Raw genomic sequence first — 14,041 nt, 5'->3', positions numbered from 1 at the left:
AACGGAAGGAGTGATTTTTGGATTTTGCGGCTCAGATTCTGGTGGAATTTTGGTGGGTGCTATGTCGCATTAGCAAGACCCCCCAAGCACCAATACAGTGGAACCCCCCCACAAGTCACCCCATTTTGAAAACTACACCCCTCAGGGAATTCATCTAGGGGTATAGTGTACATTTCAAACCCCCAGGGGTTTCACCAATTTTGATACAAGTGGGCAGTGAAAATGAAAAATTACATTTTTTACACAAAAATGCAGTTCTGGCTCGAAATTTTTCATTTTCAGAAGGTATGAAGGAGAAAAAGCACCCCAAAATCTGTGCCCCAATTTCTCCCGAGTACGGCAATGCCTCACATGTGACTAAAAAATACCAGTTGGGTGCATGGCAGGACTCTGAACGGAAGGAGTGATTTTTGGATTTTGCAGCTCAGATTCTGGTGGAATTTTGGTGGGTGCTATGTCGCATTAGCAAGAGCCCCCAAGCACCAATACAGTGGAACCCCCCCACAAGTCACCCCATTTTGAAAACTACACCCCTCAGGGAATTCATCTAGGGGTATAGTGTACATTTCAAACCCCCAGGGGTTTCACCAATTTTGATACAAGTGGGCAGTGAAAATGAAAAATTACATTTTTTTACACAAAAATGCAGTTCTGGCTCAAAATTTTTCATTTTCAGAAGGTATGAAGGAGAAAAAGCAACCCAAAATCTGTGCCCCAATTTCTCCCGAGTACGGAAATGCCTCACATGTGACCAAAAAATACCAGTTGGGTGCATGGCAGGACTCAAAAGGGAAGGAGTGATTTTTGGATTTTGCAGCTCAGATTCTGGTGGAATTTTGGTGGGTGCTATGTCGCATTAGCAAGACCCCCCAAGCACCAATACAGTGGAACCCCCCCACAAGTGACCCCATTTTGCAAACTACACCCCTCAGGGAATTCATCTAGGGGTATAGTGTACATTTCAAACCCCCAGGGGTTTCACCAATTTTGATACAAGTGGGCAGTGAAAATGAAAAATTACATTTTTTTACACAAAAATGCAGTTCTGGCTCAAAATTTTTCATTTTCAGAAGGTATGAAGGAGAAAAAGCACCCCAAAATCTGTGCCCCAATTTCTCCCGAGTACGGCAATGCCTCACATGTGACCAAAAAATACCAGTTGGGTGCATGGCAGGACTCAGAAGGGAAGGAGTGATTTTTGGATTTTGCAGCACAGATTCTGGTGGAATGAATGGTGGGTGCTATGTTGCACCAATACAGTGGAACCCCCCCACAAGTCACCCCATTTTGCAAAGTACACCCCTCAGGGAATTCATCTAGGGGTATAGTGTACATTTCAAACCCCCAGGGGTTTCACCAATTTTGATACAAGTGGGCAGTGAAAATGAAAAATTACATTTTTTTACACAAAAATGCAGTTCTGGCTCAAAATTTTTCATTTTCAGAAGGTATGAAGGAGAAAAAGCACCCCAAAATATGTGCCCCAATTTCTCCCGAGTACGGAAATGCCTCACATGTGACCAAAAAATACCAGTTGGGTGCATGGCAGGACTCAGAACGGAAGGAGTGATTTTTGGATTTTGCGGCTCAGATTCTGGTGGAATTTTGGTGGGTGCTATGTCGCATTAGCAAGACCCCCCAAGCACCAATACAGTGGAACCCCCCCACAAGTCACCCCATTTTGAAAACTACACCCCTCAGGGAATTCATCTAGGGGTATAGTGTACATTTCAAACCCCCAGGGGTTTCACCAATTTTGATACAAGTGGGCAGTGAAAATGAAAAATTACATTTTTTACACAAAAATGCAGTTCTGGCTCGAAATTTTTCATTTTCAGAAGGTATGAAGGAGAAAAAGCACCCCAAAATCTGTGCCCCAATTTCTCCCGAGTACGGCAATGCCTCACATGTGACCAAAAAATACCAGTTGGGTGCATGGCAGGACTCAGAACGGAAGGAGTGATTTTTGGATTTTGCAGCTCAGATTCTGGTGGAATTTTGGTGGGTGCTATGTCGCATTAGCAAGACCCCCCAAGCACCAATACAGTGGAACCCCCCCACAAGTCACCCCATTTTGAAAACTACACCCCTCAGGGAATTCATCTAGGGGTATAGTGTACATTTCAAACCCCCAGGGGTTTCACCAATTTTGATACAAGTGGGCAGTGAAAATGAAAAATTAAATTTTTTTACACAAAAATGCAGTTCTGGCTCAAAATTTTTCATTTTCAGAAGGTATGAAGGAGAAAAAGCACCCCAAAATCTGTGCCCCAATTTCTCCCGAGTACGGAAATGCCTCACATGTGACCAAAAAATACCAGTTGGGTGCATGGCAGGACTCAGAACGGAAGGAGTGATTTTTGGATTTTGCAGCACAGATTTTGGTGGAATGAATGGTGGGTGCTATGTTGCACCAATACAGTGGAACCCCCCCCACAAGTCACCCCATTTTGCAAAGTACACCCCTCAGGGAATTCATCTAGGGGTATAGTGTACATTTCAAACCCCCAGGGGTTTCACCAATTTTGATACAAGTGGGCAGTGAAAATGAAAAATTACATTTTTTTACACAAAAATGCAGTTCTGGCTCAAAATTTTTCATTTTCAGAAGATATGAAGGAGACAAAGCACCCCAAAATCTGTGCCCCAATTTCTCCCGAGTACGGCAATGCCTCACATGTGACCAAAAAATACCATTTGGGTGCATGGCAGGACTCAGAAGGGAAGGAGTGATTTTTGGATTTTGCAGCTCAGATTCTGGTGGAATGTTGGTGGGTGCTATGTGGCATTAGCAAGACCCCCCAAGCACCAATACAGTGGAACCCCCCCACAAGTCACCCCATTTTGCAAACTACACCCCTCAGGGAATTCATCTAGGGGTATAGTGTACATTTCAAACCCCCAGGGGTTTCACCAATTTTGATACAAGTGGGCAGTGAACATGAAAAATTACATTTTTTACACAAAAATGCAGTTCTGGCTCAAAATTTTTCATTTTCAGAAGGTATGAAGGAGAAAAAGCACCCCAAAATCTGTGCCCCAATTTCTCCCGAGTACGGCAATGCCTCACATGTGACCAAAAAATACCAGTTGGGTGCATGGCAGGACTCAAAAGGGAAGGAGTGATTTTTGGATTTTGCAGCTCAGATTCTGGTGGAATTTTGGTGGGTGCTATGTCGCATTAGCAAGACCCCCCAAGCACCAATACAGTGGAACCCCCCCACAAGTGACCCCATTTTGCAAACTACACCCCTCAGGGAATTCATCTAGGGGTATAGTGTACATTTCAAACCCCCAGGGGTTTCACCAATTTTGATACAAGTGGGCAGTGAACATGAAAAATTACATTTTTTACACAAAAATGCAGTTCTGGCTCAAAATTTTTCATTTTCAGAAGGTATGAAGGAGAAAAAGCACCCCAAAATCTGTGCCCCAATTTCTCCCGAGTACGGCAATGCCTCACATGTGACCAAAAAATACCAGTTGGGTGCATGGCAGGACTCAGAAGGGAAGGAGTGATTTTTGGATTTTGCAGCACAGATTCTGGTGGAATGAATGGTGGGTGCTATGTTGCACCAATACAGTGGAACCCCCCCACAAGTCACCCCATTTTGCAAACTACACCCCTCAGGGAATTCATCTAGGGGTATAGTGTACATTTCAAACCCCCAGGGGTTTCACCAATTTTGATACAAGTGGGCAGTGAAAATGAAAAATTACATTTTTTTACACAAAAATGCAGTTCTGGCTCAAAATTTTTCATTTTCAGAAGGAATGAAGGAGACAAAGCACCCCAAAATCTGTGCCCCAATTTCTCCCGAGTACGGCAATGCCTCATGTGTGACCAAAAAGTGGCAGGACTCAGAAGGGAAGGAGTGATATTTGGATTTTGCAGCACAAATTCTGGTGGAATGATGGTGGGTGCTATGTCGCATTAGCAAGACCCCCAAAGCACCAATACAGTGGAACCCCCCCACAAGTGACCCCATTTTGCAAACTACACCCCTCAGGGAATTCATCTAGGGGTATAGTGTACATTTCAAACCCCCAGGGGTTTCACCAATTTTGATAAAACTGGGCAGTGAACATGAAAAATTACATTTTTTTACACAAAAATGCAGTTCTGGCTCAAAATTTTTCATTTTCACAAGGAATGAAGGAGACAAAGCACCCCAAAATCTGTGCCCCAATTTCTCCCGAGTACGGCAATGCCTCACATGTGACCAAAAAATACCAGTTGGGTGCATGGCAGGACTCAGAAGGGAAGGAGTGATTTTTGGATTTTGCGGCTCAGATTCTGGTGGAATGAATGGTGGGTGCTATGTGGCATTAGCAAGACCCCCGAAGCACGGTGAAATTATGAACCTAATATTCCATAGATGTGTGGTATATTTTAAAACACTCCTTTATACATAGGCCGGGTTTGTCGGGGCAAGTGTCACACTGGAAAATAGTTTGCTTTCTTATTCCCTTTTTATAGCAAACTTTGCACCTTTTTTGTGTCCTGCCCTTTTTTCCAGTGGAGGGGATTTCATCAGGAAAATGCTGCCCTGGTACAATACGGGGGCCAGTACTAGAAGTACTGGGGCCCTCTGCCTGCTGGTTCCCAAATATTAGGCCCTTTATGACTTCCTCTTGAAAGTGCATAAATGTCCCCCTCTGGCCGGTAGAACGGAATAGCACGTAAGCGTTATACAGTGCCATCTGGATGATATACACGGCCACCTTCTTGTACCAGATTTTTGTTTTCCGCAGGGCACTGTACGGCTTCAGTACCTGATCTGAAAGATCCACTCCGCCCATGTACCTATTGTAATCCAGGATACAATTAGGTTTGGAGGTGTGGGTACTGGTACCTCGTACAGGGACGGAGGTGGTACTGTCTCCGTGAATTGTTGTCAGTATAAGGACATCCCTCTTGTCCTTATATTTGACCAACAACATATTTTCGTTGCATATTCCCCTGCTTTCACCCCTTCTCATTACTTGGGCAATGTGCGTTTTTGGGAGGCCTCTTTGGTTCTTGCGCACAGTACCGCAAGCTGCTGTACCTCTTGAACCAAGGGCCTTAAACAGGGGGATGCTAGTGTAAAAGTTATCCACATAGAGGTGATAACCTTTATCCAGGAAGGGGTGCACTAAATCCCAGACAATTTTCCCACTAACACCTACGAGGGAGGGGGGGCATTCTGGCGGTTGAATTCTTGAATCCTTCCCTTCATAAACCCTAAACCTGTGGGTGTACCCTGAGGTGCTTTCACACAGTTTATACATTTTTATGCCATACCTTGCCCTCTTACTGGGAAGGTACTGGCGGAATTTAACCCTTCCTTTAAAATGTATAAGGGACTCGTCGATACAAATAAATTTTTCAGGGATGTACACCTCTTCAAATTTGGCACTGAAATGATCAATGACCGGCCTGACTTTGAATAGCCGGTCAAAGGTGGGATCATCTCTGGGTGGGCACTGTGCATTATCGGTGTAATGTATAAATTTAAGAATTGTCTCAAATCGAGTCCGGGGCATGGCCATACGGTAAAATGGAGTACTGTACAGAACATCTGTACTCCAATATTGCCTAATTTCTGGCTTTTTTACTATGCCCATATGAAACACCAGACCCCAAAACGTCATCATCTCTACTGCATCTACAGGGGTCCACCTAGCAAATGATGACGTGGGGTTTTGAGCAATAAACTGCTGGGCATATAAATTAGTTTGGTCCACCATTAAATTTATAAAATCATCAGAGAAAAATAATTTGAAAAAGTCAATTTCTCTGAGACCTGTGGAATCAAATTGGATTCCTGGCATGGCCAAAAACTCAGGAACCTGGGGCTCAAAATTGTCTGGTGGTGGGGTCCATACTAGATCAATTATTGGGGGGGGAATCTCAGCTGATCTACGGGGGCGTCTTTGAGGGGGTCCCTCATCACCAGAGGAGGAAGAGGAGCTTAAGACGAATCCTTCAAATTCCCCGCTTGCATCACTGCCTGTGTCTGAGTCAGAGGCAAGCATGGCATATGCCTCCTCCACTGAATACATTCTCCTGGATGACTGGGAGGACATTTGGGAGGACATTTGGGAGGACATTTGGGAGGACATTTGGGATGCCATTTTTATTTTTGTGTTACTGGTAGTGAAATGTTTCAACACGTGTATAGTGTAGGGGGGGGTACAAACTTTATTTCAATCCGGGGGGTATGTAGTGTGTATGTGGTGCAGAAAAAAAAAAATACTTTATACCAATAAAAAAAAAAAAAATGAAGGGGTTAAAAATAAAAAATTGAAGGGGTTAAAAAAAAAAAAAAAGGTCCTGCGCCAAAAATTGAGCACAGATGTTGGTCAGTAACGTCTGTCACTGAACAGCGCTCAAAGGCAACAGGAATCTGATCAAAAAAAAAAAAAAAAATTGATCAACCCTGTGCCGAAAAAGCTGATCAGTGATGTACGTCACTGATCGGCGCACAGTGGCCACAGGACACCCACAAAATCAGTGTGTGTAAAAAAAAAATTAAAAAAAGACCCCACAGCACTCACAAAAAAAAAAAAAGGTGATCAGTGATGCGACACTGATTACCAGTGAGGGACAGCAGGTGCACAACCTTTGGTGCAACTGACAGTGCAACTGGCAGCAACTGACAGGTATATATATAAAAAAAAAAACCTCTGCGCCCCCAAAAAGTTGCTGATCAGCACAGATATACTGATCAGCACAAAAGGGGGGGTAGCAGACACAAAATATACACTCTCTATCACTCTCTGTCACTATCTCTCTCTATCTCTCTATCTCTCACTATCTCTCACTATCTATCACTCTAGGACACTGCAGCAGCAGCACTGACAGTTATATGTATAAAAAAAAACTGCACCCCCAAAAAGGGGGGGTAGCAGACACAAAATATACACTCTCTATCACTCTCTGTCACTATCTCTCTCTATCTCTCTATCTCTCACTATCTATCACTATCTATCACTCTATGACACTGCAGCAGCAGCACTGACAGTTATATATATAAAATAAAACCCCTGCACCCCCAAAAAGGGGGGGTAGCAGACACAAATCTCTCTATCTCTCTACCTCTCACTATCTATCACTATCTATCACTATCTATCACTGTATGACACTGCAGCAGCAGCACTGACAGTTATATATATATAGAAAACCCCTGCACCCCCAAAAAGGGGGGGTAGCAGACACAAAATATAGCTCTCTCTGTCACTATCTCTCTATCTCTCTCTATCTCTCTCTATCTCTCTCTCTATCTCTCTATCTCTCTATCACACTGCAGCAGCAGCAGGAAGTCTCAGGAAGTCAGATCCAGGAAGCGTCCAGCACGCTACAAGCAGTGATAAGGTGATCAGGTAAGGTATTTGCAAGGATCAGGTAATTATTAGCAAGGATCAGGTCGGTATTCACGGCAGGCAGGCACGGTGACCGTTCTGCACGCTATTCCAGACCGGAATGGCGTCTGCAGCGCAGTCACCGTCAGTTTAAATGTCGCGCCTTGGCTGTGATTGGTCCGTGGGTCCCACGGACCAATCACAGCCTTGGGGGCAGGTGGGGTGAGGGTGGGGTGAGGTGTCATCGTCACCGATGACCCCCTCATGCCCCCTGACGCCCGGCGGTGATTGACACCTGTGTTACCGAGCGTCCGATTCGCTGGTAACACAGGAAAACGCTGTGAATGGCTGTTCACACTGAACAGCCAATCACAGCGATCGCCGACGGGGGGGCGACATCGCAGCCCCCCCTGGGCATGCAGGGACATGTCTGCTGTCAGGGACAGCAGACATCGTCCCTCTGTCACTGCGTCTCGAGACGCAGTGACAGTTTAAACTCATGACGTACATTTATGCCATGTGTCGGGAAGTACCTCCCGGCCATGACGTAAATGTACGTCAAATGTCGGGAAGGGGTTAAAAAAAAATTATTCTGACGTGAGAAGTTTTCAGGGGTGGCTCGTTGGTCTAGGGGTATGATTCTCGCTTTGGGTGCGAGAGGTCCCGGGTTCAAATCCCGGACGAGCCCAGCATTTAGCTGCCTTTTAGAGCCCATGATTGATGTTAAATGCTTGATTTCAAAGCATCAATTGAATTTTGCTCTTGCCATTTTACACAATTAGTTTGTAATTACTTAGGAGTATGTAGTACATTTTCAACCATATGGTGGTACTTTGGGTAAAAAAAACACATTCCCCATTATCTCAGTAACATAATACAACAAAATACATCAACTATTTTATCCAGCTCTTTCAATTATTACATAAATAATATGAGTTTCACTTTAAAAAAAAATTATTCTGACGTGAGAAGTTTTCAGGGGTGGCTCGTTGGTCTAGGGGTATGATTCTCGCTTTGGGTGCGAGAGGTCCCGGGTTCAAATCCCGGACGAGCCCAGCATTTAGCTGCCTTTTAGAGCCCATGATTGATGTTACATGCTTGATTTCAAAGCCTCAATTGAATTTTGCTCTTGCCATTTTACACAATTAGTTTGTAATTACTTAGGAGTATGTAGTACATTTTCAACCATATGGTGGTACTTTGGGTAAAAAAAACACATTCCCCATTATCTCAGTAACATAATACAACAAAATACATCAACTATTTTATCCAGCTCTTTCAATTATTACATAAATAATATGAGTTTCACTTTAAAAAAAAAATTATTCTGACGTGAGAAGTTTTCAGGGGTGGCTCGTTGGTCTAGGGGTATGATTCTCGCTTTGGGTGTGAGAGGTCCCGGGTTCAAATCCCGGACGAGCCCAGCATTTAGCTGCCTTTTAGAGCCCATGATTGATGTTAAATGCTTGATTTCAAAGCATCAATTGAATTTTGCTCTTGCCATTTTACACAATTAGTTTGTAATTACTTATGAGTATTTAGGACATTTTCAACCATATGGTGGTACTTTGGGTAAAAAAACACATTCCCCATTATCTCAGTAACATAACACAACAATATTCATTAAATATTTTATCCAGCTCTTTCAATTATTACATAAATAATATGAGTTTTACTTTAAAAAAAAAATATTCTGACGTGAGAAGTTTTCAGGGGTGGCTCGTTGGTCTAGGGGTATGATTCTCGCTTAGGGTGCGAGAGGTCCTGGGTTCAAATCCCGGACGAGCCCAGCATTTAGCTGCCTTTTAGAGCCCATGATTGATGTTAAATGCTTGATTTCAAAGCATCAATTGAATTTTGCTCTTGCCATTTTAAACAATTAGTTTGTAATTACTTATGAGTATTTAGGACATTTTCAACCATATGGTGGTACTTTGGGTAAAAAAACACATTCCCCATTATCTCAGTAACATAATACAACAAAATACATCAACTATTTTATCCAGCTCTTTCAATTATTACATAAATAATATGAGTTTCACTTTAAAAAAAAAATTATTCTGACGTGAGAAGTTTTCAGGGGTGGCTCGTTGGTCTAGGGGTATGATTCTCGCTTTGGGTGCGAGAGGTCCCGGGTTCAAATCCCGGACGAGCCCAGCATTTAGCTGCCTTTTAGAGCCCATGATTGATGTTAAATGCTTGATTTCAAAGCATCAATTGAATTTTGCTCTTGCCATTTTACACAATTAGTTTGTAATTACTTATGAGTATTTAGGACATTTTCAACCATATGGTGGTACTTTGGGTAAAAAAACACATTCCCCATTATCTCAGTAACATAACACAACAATATTCATTAAATATTTTATCCAGCTCTTTCAATTATTACATAAATAATATGAGTTTTACTTAAAAAAAAAAATATTCTGACGTGAGAAGTTTTCAGGGGTGGCTCGTTGGTCTAGGGGTATGATTCTCGCTTTGGGTGCGAGAGGTCCCGGGTTCAAATCCCGGACGAGCCCAGCATTTAGCTGCCTTTTAGAGCCCATGATTGATGTTACATGCTTGATTTCAAAGCCTCAATTGAATTTTGCTCTTGCCATTTTACACAATTAGTTTGTAATTACTTAGGAGTATGTAGTACATTTTCAACCATATGGTGGTACTTTGGGTAAAAAAAACACATTCCCCATTATCTCAGTAACATAATACAACAAAATACATCAACTATTTTATCCAGCTCTTTCAATTATTACATAAATAATATGAGTTTCACTTTAAAAAAAAAATTATTCTGACGTGAGAAGTTTTCAGGGGTGGCTCGTTGGTCTAGGGGTATGATTCTCGCTTTGGGTGCGAGAGGTCCCGGGTTCAAATCCCGGACGAGCCCAGCATTTAGCTGCCTTTTAGAGCCCATGATTGATGTTAAATGCTTGATTTCAAAGCATCAATTGAATTTTGCTCTTGCCATTTTACACAATTAGTTTGTAATTACTTAGGAGTATGTAGTACATTTTCAACCATATGGTGGTACTTTGGGTAAAAAAAACACATTCCCCATTATCTCAGTAACATAATACAACAAAATACATCAACTATTTTATCCAGCTCTTTCAATTATTACATAAATAATATGAGTTTCACTTTAAAAAAAAAAATATTCTGACGTGAGAAGTTTTCAGGGGTGGCTCGTTGGTCTAGGGGTATGATTCTCGCTTTGGGTGCGAGAGGTCCCGGGTTCAAATCCCGGACGAGCCCAGCATTTAGCTGCCTTTTAGAGCCCATGATTGATGTTAAATGCTTGATTTCAAAGCATCAATTGAATTTTGCTCTTGCCATTTTACACAATTAGTTTGTAATTACTTATGAGTATTTAGGACATTTTCAACCATATGGTGGTACTTTGGGTTAAAAAACACATTCCCCATTATCTCAGTAACATAACACAACAAAATACATCAACTATTTTATCCAGCTCTTTCAATTATTACATAAATAATATTTTATCCAGCTCTTTCAATTATTACATAATAATATGAGTTTCACTTTAAAAAAAAATTATTCTGACGTGAGAAGTTTTCAGGGGTGGCTCGTTGGTCTAGGGGTATGATTCTCGCTTTGGGTGCGAGAGGTCCCGGGTTCAAATCCCGGACGAGCCCAGCATTTAGCTGCCTTTTAGAGCCCATGATTGATGTTAAATGCTTGATTTCAAAGCATCAATTGAATTTTGCTCTTGCCATTTTACACAATTAGTTTGTAATTACTTATGAGTATTTAGGACATTTTCAACCATATGGTGGTACTTTGGGTTAAAAAACACATTCCCCATTATCTCAGTAACATAACACAACAAAATACATCAACTATTTTATCCAGCTCTTTCAATTATTACATAAATAATATTTTATCCAGCTCTTTCAATTATTACATAATAATATGAGTTTCACTTTAAAAAAAAATTATTCTGACGTGAGAAGTTTTCAGGGGTGGCTCGTTGGTCTAGGGGTATGATTCTCGCTTTGGGTGCGAGAGGTCCCGGGTTCAAATCCCGGACGAGCCCAGCATTTAGCTGCCTTTTAGAGCCCATGATTGATGTTAAATGCTTGATTTCAAAGCATCAATTGAATTTTGCTCTTGCCATTTTACACAATTAGTTTGTAATTACTTAGGAGTATGTAGTACATTTTCAACCATATGGTGGTACTTTGGGTAAAAAAAACACATTCCCCATTATCTCAGTAACATAATACAACAAAATACATCAACTATTTTATCCAGCTCTTTCAATTATTACATAAATAATATGAGTTTCACTTTAAAAAAAAATTATTCTGACGTGAGAAGTTTTCAGGGGTGGCTCGTTGGTCTAGGGCAGTGATTTTCAACCTTTTTACCTTGCGGCACACTAAATAAGATTTTAAAATTGCCAAGGCACACCATGAGATCCCCACAGGACAAAAACATTGGCTCCCACAGGAAAAAAAAACAACCTATTGGCCCTAATATAAAAAAACAAACACACTGGTAACAAAATAAAATACATTGGCCCTTCACATGAAAAGTAGAGACCAGTAAATAACAGTTGAACTGGTGATTGCTGTAAACTGGTTTGGGCATCTCTAGATCTGGGGGCACACTTGAGAACAGCTCAAGGCACACTGGTGTGCCAGGGCACAGAGGTTGAAAAACACTGGTCTAGGGGTATGATTCTCGCTTTGGGTGCGAGAGGTCCCGGGTTCAAATCCCGGACGAGCCCAGCATTTAGCTGCCTTTTAGAGCCCATGATTGATGTTACATGCTTGATTTCAAAGCCTCAATTGAATTTTGCTCTTGCCATTTTACACAATTAGTTTGTAATTACTTAGGAGTATGTAGTACATTTTCAACCATATGGTGGTACTTTGGGTAAAAAAAACACATTCCCCATTATCTCAGTAACATAATACAACAAAATACATCAACTATTTTATCCAGCTCTTTCAATTATTACATAAATAATATGAGTTTCACTTTAAAAAAAAAATTATTCTGACGTGAGAAGTTTTCAGGGGTGGCTCGTCGGTCTAGGGGTATGATTCTCGCTTTGGGTGCGAGAGGTCCCGGGTTCAAATCCCGGACGAGCCCAGCATTTAGCTGCCTTTTAGAGCCCATGATTGATGTTAAATGCTTGATTTCAAAGCATCAATTGAATTTTGCTCTTGCCATTTTACACAATTAGTTTGTAATTACTTATGAGTATTTAGGACATTTTCAACCATATGGTGGTACTTTGGGTAAAAAAACACATTCCCCATTATCTCAGTAACATAACACAACAATATTCATTAAATATTTTATCCAGCTCTTTCAATTATTACATAAATAATATGAGTTTTACTTTAAAAAAAAAATATTCTGACGTGAGAAGTTTTCAGGGGTGGCTCGTTGGTCTAGGGGTATGATTCTCGCTTTGGTCCCGGGTTCAAATCCCGGACGAGCCCAGCATTTAGCTGCCTTTTAGAGCCCATGATTGATGTTACATGCTTGATTTCAAAGCCTCAATTGAATTTTGCTCTTGCCATTTTACACAATTAGTTTGTAATTACTTAGGAGTATGTAGTACATTTTCAACCATATGGTGGTACTTTGGGTAAAAAAAACACATTCCCCATTATCTCAGTAACATAATACAACAAAATACATCAACTATTTTATCCAGCTCTTTCAATTATTACATAAATAATATGTTTCACTTTAAAAAAAAAATTATTCTGACGTGAGAAGTTTTCAGGGGTGGCTCGTTGGTCTAGGGGTATGATTCTCGCTTTGGGTGCGAGAGGTCCCGGGTTCAAATCCCGGACGAGCCCAGCATTTAGCTGCCTTTTAGAGCCCATGATTGATGTTAAATGCTTGATTTCAAAGCATCAATTGAATTTTGCTCTTGCCATTTTACACAATTAGTTTGTAATTACTTAGGAGTATGTAGTACATTTTCAACCATATGGTGGTACTTTGGGTAAAAAAAACACATTCCCCATTATCTCAGTAACATAATACAACAAAATACATCAACTATTTTATCCAGCTCTTTCAATTATTACATAAATAATATGAGTTTCACTTTAAAAAAAAAAATATTCTGACGTGAGAAGTTTTCAGGGGTGGCTCGTTGGTCTAGGGGTATGATTCTCGCTTTGGGTGCGAGAGGTCCCGGGTTCAAATCCCGGACGAGCCCAGCATTTAGCTGCCTTTTAGAGCCCATGATTGATGTTAAATGCTTGATTTCAAAGCATCAATTGAATTTTGCTCTTGCCATTTTACACAATTAGTTTGTAATTACTTATGAGTATTTAGGACATTTTCAACCATATGGTGGTACTTTGGGTTAAAAAACACATTCCCCATTATCTCAGTAACATAACACAACAAAATACATCAACTATTTTATCCAGCTCTTTCCATTATTACATAAATAATATTTTATCCAGCTCTTTCAATTATTACATAAATAATATGAGTTTCACTTTAAAAAAAATTATTCTGACGTGAGAAGTTTTCAGGGGTGGCTCGTTGGTCTAGGGGTATGATTCTCGCTTTGGGTGTGAGAGGTCCCGGGTTCAAATCCCAGACGAGCCCAGCATTTAGCTGCCTTTTAGAGCCCATGATTGATGTTACATGCTTGATTTCAAAGCCTCAATTGAATTTTGCTCTTGCC

At 41.1% G+C, this 14,041-nt stretch overlaps 1 non-coding gene across 1 annotated transcript; it reads left to right on the top strand.

Moving 5' to 3' along the window:
• The first annotated feature begins 9,064 nt into the window (after positions 1-9,064).
• Positions 9,065-9,136, top strand: TRNAP-AGG (transfer RNA proline (anticodon AGG)). The gene has a single exon. It is a non-coding gene; the product is annotated as a tRNA-Pro (tRNA).
• Positions 9,137-14,041: the final 4,905 nt, after the last annotated feature.

The sequence above is a fragment of the Crinia signifera genome, chromosome 6, assembly GCF_055691185.1.
Source record: "Crinia signifera chromosome 6, ASM5569118v1, whole genome shotgun sequence".
Classification (NCBI taxonomy): Eukaryota; Metazoa; Chordata; class Amphibia; order Anura; family Myobatrachidae; genus Crinia; species Crinia signifera.
The sequence above is the reverse complement of the archived record's forward strand: the minus strand, read 5'-3'. Positions and strand labels throughout refer to the sequence as shown.